At 36.0% G+C, this 21,348-nt stretch overlaps 1 protein-coding gene and 1 pseudogene across 3 annotated transcripts in view; one reads left to right on the top strand and one right to left on the bottom strand.

The window, feature by feature from the left end:
* Window positions 1-21,348, bottom strand: part of WWOX (WW domain containing oxidoreductase) — a 1,413,871-nt gene that overhangs the window by 592,009 nt on the left and 800,514 nt on the right. The window lies entirely within an intron of this gene.
* LOC141493111 (intraflagellar transport protein 22 homolog pseudogene) overlaps window positions 16,756-21,348 on the top strand; it is a 216,781-nt pseudogene continuing 212,188 nt past the window's right edge.

The following is a 21,348-nucleotide window of genomic DNA, read 5'->3' as shown; positions in this document are numbered from 1 at the left end:
CTATGACATTAAAATATAGTAAATAATCATAGTGAATAATGAATTCTAAGAACTGGAAATGTTGGAAAAAATCATCAATGTTCAAATTAACAGCACAAGAAATCATTAATTTCATTTGATCAAAACTTGTTCATTGAAAGTACGCTCAGGGGCGGCTAGGTGGCGCAGTGGATAAAGCACCAGCCCTGGAGTCAGGAGTACCTGGGTTCAAATTCGGTCTTAGACACGTAATAATTACCTAGCTGTGTGGCCTTGGGCAAGCCACTTAACCCCATTTGCCTTGCAAAAACTTAAAAAAAAAAGTATGCTCAACATGAAAGCCATGGTTCTACCCCATATATACTTTGCCTTCAAACAGAATATTTGTCCAAAACAGATAAGCAAGTTCTCTTGTTGGTTGTCAGATCCTTCAAGGATGGAAGAATCTACTGACATGTCACTGAATTGCGCTTTTAAAACATCAGTATATTTGTAAAAACCTAAAGGGGAAGGAAAAACATAGAAAAGATGTTTCTTCCTGTCTCCCTCCAACCTCAGGAAAGTAAAAGATTCACAAAATGCCTTTATTTTCATCTTTTCTGAGCCAGAAACCTCTGAATTGAGCAGCTGGAAATTGGAAAGGTCTGAGCAAGTCAGCCAGGGCTGTTCCCTTTGAAACCAAGGGTGAAGCCAACTGGCAGAAAGATGTTAAGGGGTTCATGACAGTGCACTTGACCTTTCTACACTGTGTGACTAGGGGAGTCAGGATCCATTTAACTGCTTCGGAGCTAGAAGAGTCAAGATGGCAAACCCACCTACCACACAAATGGGTGGAAATTTAAAGTAACCATAATCTTTTACAGACATGACATTCCAAATATGCGTTGCATCATTTGTGAGCTAGTCCAACCTCAAGTGGGGAAAGGAACTATCCAAATTCTGTGTCAGCCTAGTTATGGAAATCTAGGGCTCTTGACTACCAGTCCAGTATTCTTTTTTTCTGAACTATTTGGAGTTCTTAGGATGAAAGTGAAAACAACCAGGCTTGATGGATAAATGTAAATGTAACATCCAGTCAAGGCAACATGCTGGGAGCCCCTTGAGTGAAAATCAGTTAAAGAGATAGAGTTATTTGGTAGAACTATTTGTGAAATTAAGATGTGAATTCAAACAGATGTGAAATTTAGTTACACACACAGCCCCAGCAGGAATAGATCTGGTTCTATTCTTGATTTCACATTGCATCATACCATCATTCCCCTTCTTTGCAACTGTCTCTTCAACATTTATGGGGAAAAGAGAGGGGAAGAGGAGTATACTAGGAATCACCTCAAAGGCTCTTCTGATAGTCTATACCCTCGATTCTAAGGACCCTCTTAGCTCTGACATCTTTTGCTGTCATATAATAGAGGATGAGAAGGAAAGAAAAATAGGTTAAAACTAATTGGCAAATAAAGAAACACATTAAAATTCATGACAACATTCTCAAGTATCAACATTCTTCTGACAGCTTGTGCTATACAAATGTAGGAATGTATATGCATAAAATAGTCAAGGTGAAAGATGCAGTAGCTACTCTTAGGAGGTGAAGGCCACTTGGTTCACATTGACACTCTCTATGCCAACTAGACAGCTATAAGAAACAGACCAGACATTTTCATTCTAAATCCTGTGTTCAGGTGGGACCAGGTAGTAGAAGCTATCCTTGACAGGAAGGCCACACCTAGTGATAAGGAATTAACAGAAGTTTTCATATATAATACAACAGAAATGATGCAAAAATAGAAATATAAACTATCTCAACAGAGTGCTAAAATTAGAAGCAACAATTTCAATAATCTTACAGAAGAAACATGACAAAGATAAGTCATTCCATCTCTCTAAGCTTCAAATTCAATATTATTTTATGATATTGATTTCCAAAAGGCTCAGAAAAGGATTATGGCTTGCTCCAAGTTAACACAGCACACTAGTTGCAAAGTTAAGACCACACTTCTGGTTCAGCGTTATGTTATTATATCAAAATTGTCATTATTTCATCATGTCTCAGCCACAGGTAGTACAAGCATTATTTCCCTCATTACACAGAAGCAGAAACTGAAATTTGGGAGAGGAGTAGAACTGCAGGCTATCATGAGTGGAAAGTATACTGGGCTTAGAGTTACAAGATCTGAGTATAAATTTTGATTTTTAAAACTTATTACTTGTGTGATAGAGGGAAAACAACTACAAAATTCTGCATATCAGTTTATCACTTTTTAACATAAGGGCTGGGGTTGGGGTGGGAGGTAGTCTAGATGATTCCTTTGGTTTTTCTTCCAACTCTAAACCTTCTGGTTCTTATAAGTGGTGCAGATGGAACTTGGACCCGAATGTCTGAATTTCTTGTAAACATAATAAGTTTCTCTTGAAAAGCACTCATACTTATTTTATTGTTCATTAAAAATTCCAATAATTAGTCGTGTGGCCTTGGGCAAGCCACTTAAACCCATTGCCTTGAAAAAAATTCTAAAAAAAATCCCTAAAAATTCCAATAATTTCTGATTACCTTTGGTTTAGTCATACAACTGGTTTTGAATGACTAACTGGATAATACAGATATGATGGGTAAAGTTAACAATATTTTAAATACTTTGTAAATTATTAGAAATAGTCACTAATAAAGTTACATTTTGACAAACTCTAACAAAGGCCATGGAACAAGCACATCTTCCCAATTCAATTATGACAGGCCATTCCTTAGAAATATTTTATTTTTAAATATCATTTTTTCCACTATTAAATTTGTCTTTTAAATTGGATATTAGTTTCAAGCCAAATAATAATCACCACATGCCAAAACTATGGTCTTAAACAGGGACTAGTCAAATTTTTGCCATTATGGTTAAGGTTTATAATTAGGGGCAAAGATGGTTACTTTATTTGGACTTCAACTTTATCATCAGTCAAATGAGGGGGTTAGACTTTATAAAGTGCTATATATTTATGTTCTATATAATATCTCTTTTTCCTCTCTGATTTTGTATAGTCTAAACTTCCTTCTAATTCAAACATTCAGGGCTCAAAATTCTGGGATCTTTTCTAACTCCCAAATTCTATTTGTACAAACTGTCAAGGTCATAGTTATTCAATTTATAGCCCCAACTTAATGATCTATGTTAACCTCAGGCTTGAGCTCCTATATGACTACTATCAAAGACAATATCATGACACTTTCTTTAACAAAAAGATTTTAAGCCATAATCAAGATATACAAAGAAGCTGACTATTACAATGAGATTTCAAAGATTGCAAGATTATTTCCTTCCCTAGACCTCGGGTTCTAAATCTGCCAAATGAAGAGAAAAGATTTAGAATGACATCTAAGCTTTTGAGGGGGTTCTGAAATTCTATTAAATAGATCATATTAAGTATAGGTCTTCATTGTAACATTGTCTTCTTAAACCAATATATCTGCTTCAGAGACTTGGAAGAAATGATACTTTTATATAAACTCCCCCCATTGCATCTACTGGTACAGATAATATGTACAAGAGGGTTGGGGGGAAAAAAATGCCTTTTATTGTGGAGTCAATAAAAACTAACCAGGGTAGAAGATAATTACCAAGTGCTCAAGAAACAGGGAAACCCCAAGATACCCTTCCTTCCGACACAACATTAATTCTCTTTGTGTGATAGTTTCAAATACCATAATACACCCAATGGAAGAGTTTATCTAATTTGGATAACTGAGAACAGCTGAATTTTAATAAGATATACCACTTTATCAGAAATGCAAAAACCACCAAGTGTCTGTTTTTATAACATTACCAGACTCTTTACTGTAAATCAAACTTGCAATGGTTTTTGCTAATAAAAAAAAAACTGGACCAAAAAGCAATGTGTAATTTGCAAAGTCTCATATTCCTGGGTGGAATCTCACCTTTCTTGGCTCATCCACAAAGGAAAATCACTGAAGTAGAAGGCTAACAATACCATTTCTGTCTCTTTAACTTAGTTCCTTTCAAAGAAGAGATTGCTACTGATTATGAATATTTCACTTTGCATTTCCATCAATTAATATTTTCATCCTTTGTTCCTTTTAGGATATTAATAGCATCTTGGTTTATACTAAATAGTATGCATATTATACAAATGTAAAGCTATTTATAAAGCACATGCTTAAAAAAAACAACCTTGCAACATACTACCCAACCTCCAAACAAAAGTAGATAAATACTATAATATAATTCTTATATATTTACCTAATGCTTTACATTTTATAAAGTGCTTTCTACACCATACCTTTATTAGGGAGGATCAGAGAATCACAGATTTATAGCTGGAAAGCACTTAGAATTCAATATCTTCATGCTATGGATGAACAAATATAGTTCTAGCTTAAGAAATGAAGTGATTTGCCCACTATCAATGAAGTATTAAGGGGCACAGACAAGTTTTAAATTCAGATTCTTTGAATCTAAATGCAGCACCCATTCCATAGTACTTAGCTGTCTCCTCATGAAACCAAATACTTTTAAGCCATGGAAGAGTTAGGATTTGTGTCACTGAGGAGAGCATAAAATTAATAAAATCAAAGAATCCTAGGATACTGATTTGCTATAATTAGTATCTCCTTTTATTAAAAATAAAGTTAACATATAAATAGTCCTATATCAAGTCTGTCTCTATCCTTCTATTAATCTCTTACATTTAATAGCCAATGAACTAATGCAAGGCTGTATAAAATAACTGTTTTCCATATTTCAACAACAGTATCAGGATATGTGACCTCTTTTGTGAAGAATCAATAAGAGCTCTCTGAAAATTTCAGTCACAGATAGAACAGAAGAGATAACAGGAATCTCTTCTTCCCAATACTTTGGATTTCTTTTGCTAAGTCTTTATGTTTTACTATTTTTTTTTTGTTCAAAGAAATTTGGAGATTATGAATAATTGATACAGTACTCTCTATTTAAAACATTCTTAATTATTTATGGATCACTGTTACAATCCAGATGAGTGTGAGTGATGGTTCTGTCTATGACAATACTCATGGTTGTATTAATTTACTGGTTGGGTATTTTCAGGTAGTTTTTTTAATTTGTAGTCTGAAATTTTGGTGTCTATTAATCATTGAAAAATAGATAATTTTAACTACAAAGCCACATCTTGATATTTATTAGATAAATGCTAAAATTTTACAGTCTATGCTGCACAGTTTCTAATCTTTCCTTGCATAATCTATATTAATAGATAACTATGGTCCCCTTAAAGATAATCCTTTTGTAACTTCTGGAGACAATGGTATGGTCCTTAAATGGCACCCTTCAACTTCCTCAAATTCATATAAGTCATACATTTGATACGTCTTGGCACATATTATTTGGCCAAATTGTTCAAGCAGTTGTCACCCACAGAAGGGCTTTTAAATTCATTCTCAAATCTTAACTGTTTTATAATCTCCATCTAAAGATAAAAATCACTTTTTTGCATTCCCTTATTTTTTTTTACTGCCTTAACCGGGCCAAATATTTTGAAGAGTTTAAGATTCAGAGAGGAGAATTTAATGCTGAAATTCATATGGCTAATACTGAGTGTTTGCATTGTTCAATACCACAACAGTAGTAAATAGCAGTTTGAGATCTTACCTCAATTAATCAAATAATTAATAGAATTTCAGAACTAGAACTTCAGCAATCATCTAGTCTAACTCATCTCTCCAAAGAATGCCTTCTACACAACATTCCTGAGCAGTTTTTGCTTGAAGCTCTCCAAAGAGGCAGAACACAATCTCTCAAAGAATCCCACTCCAATTTTGATAACACTGTTTTTCAAGACTAAAGTGACCTCTTTACAAATTCCAGCTAAAACTCTCTAACTCCAAATCCAGTTCTAATTCAAGGTAAGAAAGTTCTAAAGGTTTTGTCCCCAAATAGACAGAGCTCTTTAGATAAGTAATGAATTTCCTGTCATTTTAGGTTTTCTAAGGAAGGCTTTAATGGTCACTTCTCAGGGAGGCTGCACCTCAGATACAGGTTAGCATTGATGTCCTCCAAATTTCCAGTGAGCTGGATTATATAGATCAATTTGCCCTTAAATTTTAATCTATCTTTATTGCACTTCCTAAATGTTCTACCAAGTGATACATAGAGATGTTCTAATCCAATTCAGGATAAGGGTTCACATTTTCATTTTCTTTTTATAAACTTTCTTTTATAAAGAACTTTCAGAAAAAAAAATAAAATAAAAAGAACTTTCATCCAGCCACCCTGGGAAGGAAGGTGCAAGGACAATTATCCCTATGCTAAAGATGAGGGAAATAAGGCTATGACAAATTTACTCAAGGATACACAGTAGTAAATGGAAGAACCAGATCTTGAACCCAGGTCTTCTGAGTTTATTACTTGTGTTCCTACCATTATTATGCTGCCTCTCTTAAGTAAACTGTTCAATATGGTTTAGATTGGTTCTTGAATGTTCTGCAAGTGAAATTCTGTTTGTCTCTAGCCTAGGACTGGCCATTACTTCTCAGGAATACGATGTTTGAAAATCAGTTCCTCCTATTATAGATTTCTCCCTCAGCTTGTAGAAAATCCATGATTCCCTAAACATTGGTCTTTGAGAGTACATTGACTCAAATCTTCATGCCTAATTCATGAAGCGCAGTCTGGAGATTAGCAGAGCTGGACACAGACCAGGCATACTTTATCATATTCTAATAAGGAGAGGCTGAAAATTGCATTTCTAAAGCTACAGTATTAAAGGGCAGACCACAAAACATGACCCAAACATAACTCAGTAGTTTTACACTGTCTGAAAAGGCTTTGATATGATAAAGTATGCTGACGAGGGGAATCAACACAACTAGAAATTTCTGAATTTCAAAAGGAAAAAAAACCTGGCAAACATTCAGTATGCACATCAAAGCACACATTATAGATTATAAACTCCTACATTGTAAAGCCTATTAAACCATGGACTGGCTATCTAGATGCACCACAGGAGATCACTACGATAACAAAAATATAGATGTTGATTGGAACACTAAAGATTATTAATAACAATGATAATAGTAGTGATGTACATTTCTGTAGTGTTTTACACTTTATAAAGTACATCCCTCATGCTAACTTTGTGGGGAAAACAGTGGAAGGAGTATTTAATAGACAAAGAAACTGAAGCTCATGGATTGATAGTAAGCCAGGCAGTAGTAGGAGAATGAAAAACAGCACTGGATCTGGTGTGAGAAAAAACAAGCACTGGATTGAGAGACAGAGAATATGAGATTGAATCTGCTATTTACTACTGGTTTAACCTCCATCAAATAAGTATTTCCCATGTGGGAAGCTTTATTTTCCTTATCCTTTTAAAGGAAAAGTAATGTCAAAATGATCCCTTGTTCCAACAGGTTCAAAATCCTCTGAAAGTCGAACCTCTCAAATACTCAGCATGTTGTAAATTGTTTTTGATTTACAGAATCCTATAATCTAAAAGCCTGACCTCTATCTGACTAGGTGGGCCCATCTAGGCTCTTCTGAAAGATGATGGAGACCTCACTCCTTTCCAAGACAGCTCATTTCACTTTGGGACCCAGGTTCTCAATGCTGGAAAATATGCTCTAAGGTCAATATCAAATTGCTCCCAGTTCTATCATCTGATGCCAAGCAAGACAAATCTAATCATTCTTTCTCATGATAGACGTTCACATTCTTGGAAGATTAACATGTTGTCTTTCCATGTTCCCCCAGGTTAAATCCCTCTAACTGCTTCAAGTGATCATTAAAGGGCATGTTCTCTAGTAATCTGTTCCTCCATTCTGAAAGCACTTTGGCATGTGGAAGTCCTTAAGATGTGGCACTTGCATTATGTGTCAGTTAGTTCTGCTAAACTATTTTTTCTTTTTTATTCTGTTACAAGTGTTAACTGGCCGAGTAGGGAAGAAATTTATGAGAAAAAGAAGGTGATGTAAAAATAAAATATATAAATAATCTTTATAAATTAAAATGTGGCACCCAGAAAATTAAACACAATATTCTAAGTGTGGTCCAATGAGGGCAAAGTATAGCAAAACTTATGGTCCAGAGATTCTACCATTCTTAGTGCAAGCTACAATAATGTCATATTTTTGTTTTATTTTATTTGCTGATAGACATTTGAGACTATTAACTTAGTTCAATCTAATATGGAGAGTTAGAAAAGTCAGAAGATCTACACTTGAGATCTGTATCTTCACATTGCTTTGCTGGGGAAATGGGCAAGTATTTTCTCCTTTCTGACCCTTGGTATCTCTTCTGTACAATGACATCATCTTTAATTTCTTCCTCCATGTACCAACTTCCATTTGGGATCTTAGGAGGAAAGTAAAGTATAATAAACCTGGAATGGATATTGCAATGTGCATTATTTTTATTTAGAAATATTTATTACACAAAATACTTCAAAGCCCTAAATGCTTGCTAAGTTGTAGATAAAGTTGTAGGATTTTGAGTGGGAAAGTACCTCTGAGAGTTCCCCCTTGTTAAAAGAAGGATGGGCGTGATAACCAGAAAAAAAAATCTGCCTCACGGTGGGCAAGGAAAAACATAAGCAAAGGACCCAATTCAATGATGGCTCTTAGCGTATTTTTCAAAGATCAGCTTTCTATACATTTCTCAATGACCTATACCTACAATAATAGGGACTCTTTCATTAATTTAGAGGAGTTATTTTTGAAGAAGCAACATGATTAAAGATCAGCATGAGTCCTAACCCTGCGTGATCCAGGGCAAATCATTTCCTCTTACTAGGTCTGTTTTCTAACTTACAAAGTGGGCTATTTGTTTTTCAACAGAGGTTGTAGTGTAGACAATTGTCCTACTTTCTCATTTTATAAGCAGGTCATATACCTAAAAAAGAAAGCAAGACTAGAGTAGCTGATGGAGCTAGGGAGGATTACAGAAATGAGAAACAGCCTTCCACTGCCCCATGCTGGCTCCTCCTTACTGACCCCAACACTTCTGCAAGGGCTGAAGGATCTGATTCCAAGTCCATTCTTGCAGCCACTGCCACTTCGCAGTGGGTCTCCTGGCTCTTTGAATCCACTGCTGCTGTCCCAGCCAGAGCTAAACTGATCTGCCTCTCGGCTTTCAGCTGCCACTTCCCAGGGGAGTTCAACACAAAGCATTTAGCTTCCACGCTGACATTCTTCAAGGAAGTCCACACTCGCTGGTGCTATATCTATATAGGCTCAAAGGGCTATTATGAACTGAGACCTTTACTTTTATGGCACGACAAGATTTAGAGCTGGAGGGAATCTGAAAGGTTAACCAACCAAATTTTTCAAGAAAAAAGGAAAATGAGGCCCAGAAAGTAGAGTGACTTATCCAGGGTCATAAAGTCAGGGTCAGAACCTGAGCCCTCTGACCATAAATGTATTGACCTTTTCTTCCCATTACAGTGGTTTCTGTTTAGGAAGAGATACAATAGAAGTACCCTTAGCAGTGCAAGAAACAGAGAAAGCCTAATGCAAGAGAAGGGTATTTGATTTAGAGTCTGAGGACTGCACCTCAAATTCCAGTCTTCCTATTTGCTGTATTTGTGACCCTGAACAAATCACTTAACCTCTCTGGATCTCAGTTTCCACATCTGTAAATTGAAGGCATTGTATTACATGATCTCTGAATTGCCTTTTTGTTCTGAGTCCTACACTCCTCAAGCTCATTACTCCCCACAATACTCCTGGGAAGTAGGTAGGATAATTGCCATGTAGAATCTTAGCCCTTTAGCGATCTAAGGTACTTTAGAGCACATCTGGTATGGCCCCCTCATTTTCCAGATAAGGAAACTGAGGTTCAGGACAAGGGGAGAAGGTGACAACTAATTTTATATATTAATAGTGGTAGAACTGGGATTTCCTTTCAATAACACTAGGAGGCAGGTAATGCTGATATTATTCTTCCCAGCCCAGGACAGATCATTACTTACTACACTTCTCAATTACAAAAAACAAAGTTGTTTTTATTCTGAAAGGTTTGGGGGCCATATGACTGTAGCCAATGCATATAGATTTTTTTTCTAACAAAACAAATAAATTTGATTCGGCCTATAAACACTGAGGGTGAAAAAGAGTCAAGAACACTGGCTAGAGAGGCTGAGGCAGTCTATTGAAAAACAATGGTTCTCCAAGCTCCTGACAGGTCCCCTCTGGGTTCCTTTAAACAAATACAGCTTGAATGCTTGGGCAAAGAACTCCCTTTGATAAACCAAAGAAGATAGTTTGAATACTGTAGCTTTGATTTCTAAAAAAATGATGAGCTGTATGGGCAGGCAGAGGAAGTTATTTTTTCCTTTCATCACACGTAGAATACATAAAATGAATATCTGAATTAGTTGTAACAAATCTCAACTTAAGAAAAGAAGTCATTTCCCCAACCAACTCATTTGTAAAGTATTGGTTGCAAGCAGAATATTTTAGAATACATACAGAAGGGTCCTTGGGAAAAAAGTTCCACTCTCTCATTTGACTGACTGATTAATTAGTAGTAGTAGAACAATGGTCAGTCATTTGATAGAAAGTACAGAGACAGAGAGGATGATTTGCCAAAGAAATGACAAAGCTGGAATTTGAACATGTCATCTCTGACTAAATACAATATTCTATCTACTTCAAAATCCTAGAGGCCAGAGGAACTAGATTTTGTCATTAAAAAAACACCTAAAGAGGTTTTGTACTTATTAATTAATTTTTTATAATATTTTCCACTTCTAATAGTCTTTAAACTGGTCTTGGGATGACCTGGAATTGGCAAAGGCTATGTCACCATTGCAGAAACACTCATAGGACCTATCAAGCCAGAAAGACTTCAAGGACTAGGCCACAGATAAAATTTGACTCAATTGTCCTACTACAAGACAACAATCAATCAATAAGAAAACAAGCATTTATTAAGTGCTTAACTACAAACAATAGGTTCTATGATAAACACTGGCAGTTCAAAAGGGACAAAATCATCCCTGGTGCCCTCAAGGAACTTTCATTCTAATGAGTAAAATCACAAGTAAAATATAGAAGTATACAAAGTATATGAAAAAGAAATGTCGGGGGTGGGGAGCACTAGCAATTGGGGAACCTGGGAAAATGCCTGAGTTATAAATTTCTGTATGACCCTAAGAAAGCCACTTAAACTTTTTTTGCCTCATTTCCCACAAGAGTCTCACTTTTTCTCTAAAAATCCTTATATCCACTCCATGACTAACTTTCAGTGTTTTCCTAGGTCACACTCGCCTCCCTTCTTTTTTCTTTTTCTTTTTTTTTTTTAGGTTTTTGCAAGGCAATGGGGTTAAGTGACTTCCTAAGGTCACATAGCTAGATAATTATTAAGTGTCTGAAGCCGGATTTGAACTCAGGTACTCCTGACTCCAGGACCGGTGTTCATTCCACTGCGTCACCTAGCTGTCCCTCCTCCCCTTTTTTTTTTCTTGGCCCCCTAGAGAACCACTGAAACTCTAAATTATCCTCTTCTTTCAAATCTTTGACACATTTATTCTATTACCAACCATGCTTTACCAAATTCCAATCCTAGCTTCCTTCTATATTTCTCCTTCACCCCTATTCCCCAGGTGATGAATGAAAATCAATCTCAATCTCAATCTCTCTCTCTCTCTCTCTCTCTCTCTCTCTCTCTCTCTCTCTCTCTCACACACACACACACACACACACACATACACACACATACACACACAGTTATTTAATTTCAGTTGAGCAATCTTTTTAGCATCTATAATAAATTTTCTATCTTAATCATTACAAAAGCTATTCCAATAAAAAAGCTATTCCAAACACTTTCATCCTTTCTTAAATCTCTCATTGTAATTTCTCACCTCTAACTTCTCAGATGATGACCTTGCCCCATATTCCACTAAAAAATTTCCTGAAAATTTCATTTTCTTCTTTCCCCTTCATCTCATCTCTCTAATGGTTATTTTGCCCCAACTATTTCATCTCCTTCACTACTCCTTTACTTCTTTTATTACTGTATTGAATGTAGGGAATGCTGTTCCTGTCAAGGTCAAATCATCATTTGATACAATGCACTCCCATCTTGTCCAAGAGTTTACTTAAACTTTTGTCCCCATTCTCTCCCTAACTTTCAATATTTGTATTTATTGACTCCTTCTTTACAACATACAAACTCATGACTCCTCTATGCATTAAAAAAAAAACTCTCACTAGATCCAACCATCTCTGCTGTCATTCATATATCTTCTCCAATTCTGGGCTATAGTCCTTGAGAAAATGGTCTATAAAGAGTTCTTCCATTTTTCTCTCTCCTCTAATCATGTTTTAATCGAAATCTGGCTTCTGATCTCATTGTTGAATCGAAGCCTTCCTCTCTGAAGTTGCCAGTGATCTCTTACTTACTAAATTGAATGGTGTTTTCCCAATCTTTACTCTTAAAGCTGTTTGCACTAACAATTACCCTTTTTTCCCACTTGGATACTCTCTCTTTGCTAGGTTTTCATTACTCTACTCTTTCCTGGCTCTCTTCCAAGTTTTTTCATCACTCATTCTTAGTCTGGATCTTCATCCATTTCGAGCCTACTTGTGGCTATTTCCCAAGACTCCAGGGTTATTGTAAGAGTCTTCTAATTGCTTCTCTTGCTTCAAGTGTCTTCCTATTCCAATCTACTCTCCATTCTGCTTCCAAAGGTTTTCATAAGGTGCAGCTCTTCCTATCTTAGTTACCCTTTTATCAATCATCTTCTGTAGTTCCTTATTGCTATTAAATAGAAAATAGTCTTTTTGGGCTGAAAGCTCTTTATAGGCTAGTCCCTTCTGCTTTTCTAGTTCTTTTCTCCTTTCTCCCTTCTGTGAAGTCGCTGAGCTAGCTCCCCTGGATCACTTGCTGTTCCTGACCAATGGCATTCTATCACCCAACTCTATTTTTTCCTAATGCTGAAATGCCCTCTGTTCTCATTTTTCTCTCCTCCTCTTCCTGGCTTCCTGCCAGAGTTACTCAAAAGTCATGTTCTGCAGGAGGAATTTCTGGGTGTTCTCAACTACAAATGGGAGAGCTTATTTGAAATTCCAGTTTTCTGTTTAGTTTGTTACTTTGGGCTCCTCTCTGAGCCTCAGTTTTCTCATCTGTAAAAAAAGAAAGGTTTGTAAAATTGATGATCTTTGTTGAATCTAATAGCTTAAATTCCTATGATTGTATAAATCACTTTGCCTCTGTTTTATAGAGACAATGTGTTACTCTGGGGGGGGGGTTACAATAAATTGTTCTACATTTACCCTTACTTATTTATTTAATGATGACATTTGTGTTAGGAGAGAGGAAGAAGTAATCTGTGGTGTTTCATACATTTAATTTTTTTTAAATAGTCTGATTATTTTCTTATATCTATGTGCCACTTCTTAGTATTCCTAGTCTCAAAGTTGACAAACTGGGTTTAGCAGGCAAAATATGGCTTTCTTCTTTTGAAATGTCACGAATCTTTCGATATCCACACTGGCGGCTCCTTAATGGCCATCTGGGCAGCTAGGCAGTTCAGTAAATAGATCACTGGACCTGAAATTAGGAAGCCCTAAGTGCAAATCTGGTTTCCAAAAATTTTCAGTTGTGTGACCTTGGACAAGTCACTTAATCTGCTTATCTTAATCCACTGGAGAAGTAAATGGCAAACCAGTCCAGTATCTTTGCCAAGAGAAGCCCATGGACAACACTGGGATCCAGTGGGTCAGACAGTATCAGGCCTGATACTGTCCAACTTATTTATGTCAATAAATAAGGTAAGTGAAACTCAGAAAGGCTGAAGGACTAACCTCGTGTATTGTTAGTGGTGGAGTCTACATGCTTGTATTCAAATGTGTTGAATTATACATTATTATATCACTTAGATGAATAAATATTATAACTAATTAATATGTTATAATTAAATTTATGAACATTTAACAAAAAAAGTCTATTTTTTTCAGATTCTCTTCTTTTCTTTCTGTGAGTTATCCAACAGTCTCTTAAATCCTCTGGACCTATTTAGCAACAATAAAACTATCTATAAAATGGGGATAATATTTAGTTTTCAGGTCATATTTTAAGAAACGTGACTTACAAACCTCAAAGTGAAATTGAAATACAAACAAGCTATCATCTATAAATTGCTGCCAAAAGACTTATTTCATACTTCAAAATATCAGTTCTGAAAAAAATAAATGTTTAATGAAAAATAAACTATTCTCTCTTAAGAAAGCAATGTAAAAAACCCTGAAATTAAACATATTGCTGAAAGTTTCTTCTATCTAGTTTTGTACTTTCTTTATAATTATGTCCTTTATTTTCATATACGTACATCATATATTGTAATATGAAATGGGTATTGACTGCATCTGAGGTGAATATCCACATGTATTGACCTAAGAGGCAAATATTGACTGAGACAAAGGTAAAATCAATACTTACCTTGAGGGATAATAAATCTGGATATCTATTGAAATAAGAAGTCAATATTTGCATTGTTACAAACACTCCTGGCTACAGTCATTCACACAGGTTTGTACAGAAAGTGGTCAGTGGCCTTTTTTCCTCCTCAATAACAGCTAGTAGTAGGAGAACAATAAGAAGAACAGTCATGGAAGCTGCAGGAATAACAATGGTAAGAATAATGACAATAATAATTTTAACAGTGCTTCACCAAGTAGTGCCAGCATAATATCTCTGTGAAGCAGAGAATTTCCCCACGATACCTATGAGGAAACAAGGTCTCCTAAGTGAAATCTCATGTCTAGGTAGGGGGATACTGTTAAGTGGCTGGAGCCAGTGAGACTCAAAAATCAGGTTTGTAGCATCTCTATGAATTCTCTTCCTTAGGTTGACTGGCACTCTGGCCATTGACTGAGATTGCTGAAATATTTGACCTGAGCTGAACCACAGCATTCTTAGCTAATCTCTCAGCATTTTAGCACAAAATTACATATATGTAAGAGAAAATGGAGACCAATTACAAAAATCTTCTTCTAGGGAGAATGCATCTTAAAAAACAGCCTCCAGTGTGACTCTCTGGACAATCAGTATTTCTGCTCATCTCAGACTCTTTCACTTCTTGAATCTTGCTGTTCTAAACATACCTTATATCAACCCAGCTTGACTATTCAGTTCATGCTTATATTCTCCCCGATTTAAAGCATTCTCTTTACTGTCAGGCAGGAATTGTCTTTACCTAAATATTTGCAACTGTCAAACCTCCTCAGAAAGAATAGAGTAGTAAGCCAAGAAAGAACATGGAAAGATGAGAGTATCTTATGATTTAGTGTTACCTGATCTCAGAGATGCAGGTGTCACATCAGCCCTGTCAAGTGTGTAGTGAAAGAACTATTATCACCATTGAACCTATGAAGACAGTGAAGCTCAGAGAAACCAAACAATTTATCTAAGGTCAGAAAGCCAGTAAATAATTAAGCTATTAAAAAAAGATTAAGAAGTGGTTGCTAAAAACAACTTTAAAAAGTAAAAATGTAGGTATTATTTTTATAGCTTCAGAGTCGATAAAAACTATATCATCTCTGTTGTTTTCTTTACCTTTATATTGTATCTTTATATACTGTAATCAGGGTTCAAGTTTATGTAAGCCATTTTCTGAATGTGGCTCCTACCTTCAAGTAAGACATTCTGCATAAGATTTCTAAGAAACAGTTCCCCTGGGGCACATGCTTTGCTATGTGACAGGATGATCACGACTTTCTTTAACAACTACATAGGAGAACAGGAATTGGATGAGCAAATATTCTAGATTAGTGTCTTTTTCAAAGGGTCCTCAGTACTTGAGTTTGGGGAGATGAGTGTGTCATCCAGGTGAATAAGAGTCTTCCATGTCGTTGTCTGAAGTGATCGGTTTTAGTGCACAGCTAGTAGGTTTGGAAGAGACGAAGAAACATGTCCAAGATCACAAAAAGAGAGTTGGAGAAATAGAACTCAATTTTCCTGACTCCCAGACAAATGCATTCTCCTACAATACAGAGGTAGAACCTAAGGTCTGAAGAGGAAGGGGACTTATGCAGAGTCACACTGTCAATTACTGGTGGAGGGAGGACTCCAAGCCGGAGTAGGCCCTTTAATCTTCAGTTTCTCACTAATAAAAGAGGGGGTAGGGGGAGGAAATGATGTCTAGGATCCCTTACCTAGTTAAAATCTATCATCCTGCGATTCTCTGTGATCAAATTGGAAAGGAGAGACTTGGGATGAGAGGATGAATGAAGAGGCTATTGAAACAAGGGTGGTGACTATGTGAAAGAAAAGGGGATCCAGAAAAAAGAAAATATTTGGCAAGTGATTGGGTATGTGACGTGAAAGAGAGTAAAAACTATTGAGGTAAACTGGAAGGATGGCTGTATGCTCAAAAGAAATACTGAAGTTCAATGTGAGAGTAGGTTTTGAGACATGAGAAATTTGATGTGCTTATGGAATTGTCATTTCAAAATGACTTAAAACAGTTCATATTCATAGAGGTTATATTTTCAAAATTACTTTCCTCACAATAACCAAATGAGTTAGAGACTTACAAGTATTTTCATTTAGCAAATGTTGAAACACATTCACAAAGGGGAAGGGTTATCCTAAGCTTTCATCAGAAATTCAAGTATCAGAGTTGTGGTTCAAACACAATATTCATGAAGGCATGCATATCATGACCTCCTCAGGCCTGCCAATAGGAAATGAATGTTTTATTGAGGGCAAATCCTCCTGTGGGTAAGGTATCTGGCCACAATTGTGAACATTAGCAAAGAAAGTTCTCATTTTATTAGGAACAAAAATTTATTGAATGCCTCCACTACAGTCTGCTGATGGCTATTCCTGGTACGAGGGAGACCCTGTGATCTTGAAGGCCATGCCTGGAAAGGATTCAAGTATAGATCTAATGACGGACGATGTGTCTGAAATTCAGAAACCATTACAGCTAAATGTGGAGAGGTTTATAGCCAGAAGGTTAGAGGCCAGTGGATGTATATTTGTAGCAAAACTTACTTAAGGAATTGTTTATTATTAAAGTGTGAGGGTGTTAGAAACTGTATTAATAGGAAGAGTCCCCCACACCAATGAAATTGTAATTTTAATATATTTAAATATTTACTGATATGTGTGGCTCAGTTCTGAATATAATTTTCAGAATAAAGAGTAGACATAATTTGTGTATTTAAATAGTGAACTATGCATAGGCGACTCAGCAATGGCAGGTTGTTCGTTCATTTTAATGGATTTGCCCAGTTCTGGAGCCATCTGAATTAGATTTGGAATTTCTAACTGCAAAATTTATGTGAAGTATGTTCTCATTCTGACTAATCCAAACTAGAACCACCTGGGAAGATTCTCCCTTCCTCCCCCTTTATTTAGTCCTCAAATAGCAATTCAATTTAATAATCAAATACCGAGTACCTATTTTTTTTATAGAGAGAAATAAGTATTGGGGAAGATAAAAGTTTAGAAAGGGGCAAAAATCCAGTACTTACAAAGCATGCTGAATAAAGGGATCAGATAAGGGTATAAGGCATGCCAAATTCAATTATACATCTACATATATGTGAGTATATCTGCATAATTGTGTTTATTGTACACATGGGTGTGTGTACTATATGTTCATATGTGTAAGTATACATGAATGTATACATATGTATGTCCGCCCAGAGGAGCAAATGTTGTTGAGAGTTCTAGGGACTTCCCTCTGGGACCATATTATCACAATGCTCCTCCTGAGTTCCTAATGGTGTATTTCCCATTAATCATTAGTTAGTAGGTCTAACTAGCTTTTAGCAAATTATTTATAATTTGCAAAATATTTGTAAGAATATTTGGTACAAAATATTCTCCCCTCAAAACCTGTTATTCCCTCTCCCACCAATTTGATGCAAAGAGTCTGTGTAAAGACTAGGTTCAAATTTAGAGTAGTAAAGACTCAGGGTCTGTGTGAGGCAAAGGGACTCATAATTCTTGGTGCTGTTTTGCAAGTCCCTTTCCTAACAGTAGAGAGGTACTACAGGAATTCTTCTCTTTCTTCAGAGTTTCTCCTGGGGCAAAGTCAGCAGAATTTCTTTCCTATACAAAGGATCACTTTCCCTGAAGCTGCCTTTCCTCAGATGATCCTTTCTCCATAACCATCTGTCCTTGGTGTGTCCTTGGTGCTCCCAAAGAAGATGCCTCCTTGCTGTCAGATAATGTAGCACTGATAATACTGTAATTCCCTCAAATAGACTTGGTTGGCTGATTGGCATTCTGATGGGACCTCCAAAACTTCTAAACTCCCCAAATTCTCAAAATATGTCCATCTTGAGACTGCTTGGTGACCTGTTTAGGAAAGTAGAATTGCCAATGTGTTTATGACCACAATAATAAGGTAGGGAATAGGGCAGGATCCTCTTCTTCATTCTGCTCCTTGGGAGTCATTCAAACCAGTCATGTCTAAGTTGCTTCCAAACAGGAAAGAGAAGAGGATACTCAAATTATTTACTCCCTTTTGTAAAACTATTGAGTTCTGCCTCAGCAACCAACTGCTCATTGTCATCTTCAGTCGAAAATTCTGAATGCTCAGCTCAGCAGGCAAATTAGGGAACTTTGGGAAAAAAATCATCACACAGTATAAATACACAGCAATGAGCTGTATATGATCAGAATTAGGATCCCCATAAATTTCCATATGGAAGACCAGAACCATGGAGGGAATATCTGTATGCTACAAGGAATTGCATCTACAAGTCAATCTGTCTTTCTAACATAAATATATTAAGAAAATGAAAAATAAATAAGGTACAAGAGAATAAAGTCATTAGCCATAGAAGAAATCAGGAAATGCTTCTGGAGTTTATCACCATCTCCCAAACTTAGGAAAACCATTTTCTAAACTCCCCTCTCTCTACAGCAGGCACTAACACTTTCCTCCAATTTCTCAGATTCATTGCCTCAATTTTATGCCTAAATTCTTATTTTCCCTTTCATAACACAGTCATAGCTAAGTCTTGCATTTTCTACCTTCAAAATATTGCTCACAACTGACCATTTCTCTCGATTCACACAGCTACTACCTTAGCTGCAGCTTTCATGTCCTCTTAATTAGAATGTTGTAATGACCTGCCAATTGGTCTTCCTGTCTCAAGTCTCTCCCCACTCCAGTCCACCCTCTACAATGCCACCAAAGTGATTTTCCTTAAGTGTAAATCTGACCAAATTATACTCTTACTCAGTAAATTCTCCTCATTGCCTCTAAGATAAAACATGAATTCCTCTGCTTAGCTTTTAAAGTCTTTTACAGCCTGACTCTACTCTTTCTTACAGTCTCATTATAAATTACTCCCAGTCCTGCTCTCCACAGTCCAAACTTGCTGTCTTGCTGTCCTCATAGCGAAATCCCCATCTTCTGTCTCTAAGTCTTTCTTCTTGCCATTACCCATAACTGGGACAGGTTAATTTTTAATCACCACTTCCTAAGTTCTTCATGTTCTTCAAGATGCAGTTCAAGCATAGCTTTCTACATGAAGCCTTCCCAGCTTCCAAACACAAACTAATTCATAATGCTCTGATCCCTAACCGCTCTGGATTTGTTCTCTTTATATTTATTGTATGTGTGTGTATATGTGTTTTCTTGGTGTCTCAATCAACTGTAATTCCTTGAGATAATGTATCATATGCTGCATTTGTATAGTTGGTGCTTACCATAGTCTACAATAGGTAGTTAGTACTTATATTCTTGTTGGTTTACTTACTGACAATGACTGGCTAAAGGAGGCAGTACTACATTTGGATTTTTGAAGGCTGAAAAGAAAAGATGAAATTCCATGTCTGTGGAACAGTGTGGACAAGGGTCCAGAAATGACAACAGGCAGAGTGAGTTGAGGAAAGAGAATTTTAAAATAAAGGGGGGAAGAATGTTCATTTGATCCCACATTGCAAAGTTCTCACTGACAAGCTGACTGCAGACCCAATCATTCTTTTCCTAAATTATAGGGTTTTCTAATGATATTTCCTGTTTCTACTGACTCTCAAAAGTGTGGTTAAGTCTCTGCTATTCACTGCTAAGAAGAGATGTTGTTTGATTTAAATAACCAACAAGTAAACAGGCACAGAAAAAGGATGTCACTTAAGCAAGGTAATGGCTTCTGACAACAATGAATTGCCATTCATTAGGATACTTTACTCACTTTCAAGTCAGGTATCATGTTTGTAAAACAGCTCCAGGCTGCAACCATCCAGCACTTGGCACTTGGCAAGAAGAAGGAAAGAATGAACCTAAGATCTGCCACTTAAGCTCTGAATGACCCCAAGAAAATAAACCTCTACATTTTCAACCTCTTTTTTTTCTCATTTGTAAAATATGGATGATAACACTTATACAAAACTACACTAACTACTTCACTGAACTGATATACTATGGGGAAGGAACGTTTTTAAATCTTAAAGTACTCATTCCCCAATTTATAAATAACTGAAGAATATGGAAAGACTATTTTCAAGGGAAGAAATTCAAGTTTTCTATTTCAATGTGCAAAAAAATTCTAAAGATCAACAGTTTAATTAAGGTATCTCTATGGTTCTTTTTCATACACATTAGATTGATAAAGTAGGCAAAATAAAAAAATGACAAAGATCAGAGGAGCTGCAGGAAAGTAAGCACACACAGAAGTATGCTGGTGGAGTTATGAACTGGTCCAGTCAAAGTGGAAAGCAATTAGTACTTTGCTCCCATATTACTTAATGTGAATATTCTTTTGTCCCAGCAATACCATGACTATATCAAAGTCCAAAATAGAACAAAGAAAGTAGAAAAACATGAAGAAATTTATTTATTGTAGCTCTTCTGTTGTAGCAAAGGAGGGGAAACTGAGGTCATCAACTGGGGAATGATTAAATAAATTATGGCATATTATTATAATTCAAAAAACTGTTGTGCTACATGAAAAAATGAAAGGGACAGTTTCAGAGAAAACTGAATACTTTTATGAACTGAGTGGGGGGAGTGACAAGAAATAGAACAATTCAAAACAACACTGTAAAAAATGAGCAACATCAAAAATCTTAAAAATCTAGATCAATGCAATAATCAGTCAAGACTTAAGGGGACAGATGATGAAGAATCTCTACTGATAGAAAGGTGATGTACTAAATGTGCAGAATGCATATTTTTGGATATGGTTAATATGGGATTTGTATTGTTTGACATACATATTTGTTAGAAGGGTTTTTTCCCTTTTCTTTCTTTTGTTTCAGGGTGAGGTGAACGGGAGTTGGGAGGAATAGAAAATGAATTCTTGTAAATTAAAAAAAAATTAATTTCAAAAAATATACCTTAAGGTACAAGAGAAATTTGAGTTGTTAATATTATTTGGTCATCATTCTATCACAAAATCATTCTATTCTTTTATAATATGAA

This window comes from Macrotis lagotis, chromosome 1, assembly GCF_037893015.1.
Source record: "Macrotis lagotis isolate mMagLag1 chromosome 1, bilby.v1.9.chrom.fasta, whole genome shotgun sequence".
NCBI classification, from domain to species: Eukaryota; Metazoa; Chordata; class Mammalia; order Peramelemorphia; family Peramelidae; genus Macrotis; species Macrotis lagotis.
Note: the sequence above shows the minus strand (reverse complement) of the source record. Positions and strands in the feature narration are given on the sequence as shown.